The 2,589-nt window shown below is 43.2% G+C and overlaps 1 protein-coding gene across 1 annotated transcript in view; it reads right to left on the minus strand.

The window, feature by feature from the left end:
* ubap1lb (ubiquitin associated protein 1-like b) overlaps positions 1-2,589 on the minus strand; it is a 33,799-nt gene that overhangs the window by 9,216 nt on the left and 21,994 nt on the right. The gene's annotated exons all lie outside the window — the stretch shown is intronic.

Consider the following 2,589-nt stretch of genomic DNA (forward strand, 5'->3'; position numbering starts at 1 on the left):
AAAAATGCTGCTACTGTAACGACAACATTTCCCCGTCGTGGGATGAATAAAGTATAATCTAATCTAATCTAATCTAATCTAATCTAATCTAAAAAAATGATCGGGGTAATAAACGCCTCTTGTCCGTGAGTTTCTTGAGAGAGCTCCAGCTGACCGCAGGGTCTGTGGGTCCTATTGGCCAGCCGCACTAGTGATTGTCAAATGAAGCCTCATGAACCTTTTTCTTTGAACAGAGAGCGCCATCTGGTGAGCTTAGAAAATAAAGACAGTTGTTTGTGAAGCTTCATTTGACCATCACCACTGAACACCAGCTTGACATGGGAGGCTATCTGAATCATTACACCATTATCACCGCCCTAGATATGTTGGCTTAGTTGAGCAGGGAGGCTAGTGTTAGCTAACTAGCAGCCAGCCCACTTTTAAATAAATACCTTTTAATTATCTAAACACCTTTAACAGTAAAGCTTGCTATTCCACCAACACTGGCGGTGAGCTCCAGGGGGGTTGTGCCGCTCTACCGGTGTAGTGGAATGGCTTCGAATGACGACCGAAAACGCTTGTCTCTTACTCAGAACATTTATTGTTCTTTATGCTGCAGTTTACAAAAGAAAAGTTTAGGCCTGGCGGACACAGAATACATCTAGCTTCTCACGTTCATCTGCAAAACTAACAAGAATACACACACAACTTCTGTGTAGGTTACTTCAAAATAAAAGCATTTCCTGTGACAGTCTTCAGTATTAAACAAATAAAGTTGTGTACCTTTTCAAGTATCAGCTATTAACTATAAATTAACATTTCCTTTTCCGTTTTAAACTAAACATTTCACAACATCCTCCCGCCCGATGAACTGTTGTTCATTACTATTCAGCCTATCACCTAATTAATCTCTAAAGGGTAAATCAACTGAACAGGTCTGCTTAACAAACTTCCTGTAGAAGTACGAACAGTGCAGGAACGAACAAGTCCATCTCTTTCTGGAAATAGCTCTGTTATCCTGCCCATTTTCCAGGTCTGCCTGGGAACCTTATCCTCTCCGATCAATATGACGTCTCCCACCTTTAGCACAGTGGGTGTGGGTATGTCACACTTCTGAGCTGATTTCAAGTTCAGCAAGTAGTCCTTTCTCCAGCTGTTCCAAAAGCTGGTTATTAGTCTCTGTCGGTATCTCCATCTCTTACACATGTCTTCTCGACTCACATTGATTGCTTGAGATGGAGGAAGCATAGTCTTTGGTGGTAAGGAAGTCAGCCTTTTCCCAACTAGAAAATGAGAAGGTGTGAGTGGCTGGGGCTCTGATGCATCACTGTCCACATAAGAAAGAGGCCTGGAATTCAGCACAGCCTCCACCTCTGCAAGCATGGTTGTCAGCTCCTCAAAGTTTAGTGAAGCCCTCCCCAAGACCCTCTTTAGACATGTTTTTACAGATCTTACAAGCCTCTCCCGGAAGCCGCCCCACCAAGCAGCTCACTCGGCAATATACTTCCAAGTGATCTCTTTATCAGTAAACAGCTCTGTAAGCTCTGATTCCTTAAATGACCCCCATAGTTGTTTCAGGTCTTGTTCCGCTCTCTTGAATGTCTTAGCATTGTCTGAGTAAATAACTTTACATAGTCCTCGTCTGCAATAAATCTCTTTAAAGCTAAAAGAAAACTTTCAGTAGTCTGATCTGAGACTAACTCTAGATGCACTGCTCTAGTCACAGCACAAGTGAAAAGTGCGATGTATGCCTTCTTAGGCTGACCACTTGATCTGACATACAATAGTCCTGCAAAATCTACCCCAGTAACTTCAAATGGTGGGGACTCTGTGACTCTATCTCTGGGTAACGGAGCTGTAACTTGCTGGGCTGGTCTCACTTTTAGTCTCCGGCAAATGTTACAATGTAACACCACCCGCTTGACTAGCTGTCTACCCCTTAAAACCCAGAATCTCTCCCTCATTTGCACTAGAGTATCTCTGACACCAGAATGCATCACTCTCTCATGACAGGACTGAACTGTTAATTCATAGGCAGTATCCATGGGTGTTGTTACCTGTAACTGATATCAGAATGCTGCAACCTGCCTCCTACACAAATGAGACCATTTTCTTTGATTTTTGAATCTTTTCTGAGGTTTTGTCCCTCTTTCAGCTGACATATTTCCTGGCTAAATCTATGCCATTGTGTCATCTTCACCCAATATACTTCTGCTGCAGTAAGCTCCTCAGAAGTGAGTTCTCCCTGAATCCTTTGACTAGAACGTGCATTAGCTAAAAACCTTTTCACCCATGCAGTTATTCTCAACACTGTTTTTAACCTGCTGTACTTCTCTAGGTCTAACAGTGGCTCCGCTTGTTCTGTGCTGGTAAACTGCACTACAACCTGAAACTTAGACCTAAGCTCAGTGTTAACTTCATCTAAGCCCCATTTCTCATCAATGTTCTTTGCTTCATCAGCCGATGACAGGGAAGTGGGTCCCTTCCACCACAGCTGCTCTTGAATGAGGTTCTCAACACTCTGGCCTCTCATGGGTAAGTCAGCAGGATTAGTTTTGCCACTGCAGTGGGACCAAAGTTCTGGATTACTGAGACCTTGAATTTCAGTCA

Source organism: Etheostoma cragini, chromosome 1, assembly GCF_013103735.1.
Source record: "Etheostoma cragini isolate CJK2018 chromosome 1, CSU_Ecrag_1.0, whole genome shotgun sequence".
Taxonomy (NCBI): Eukaryota; Metazoa; Chordata; class Actinopteri; order Perciformes; family Percidae; genus Etheostoma; species Etheostoma cragini.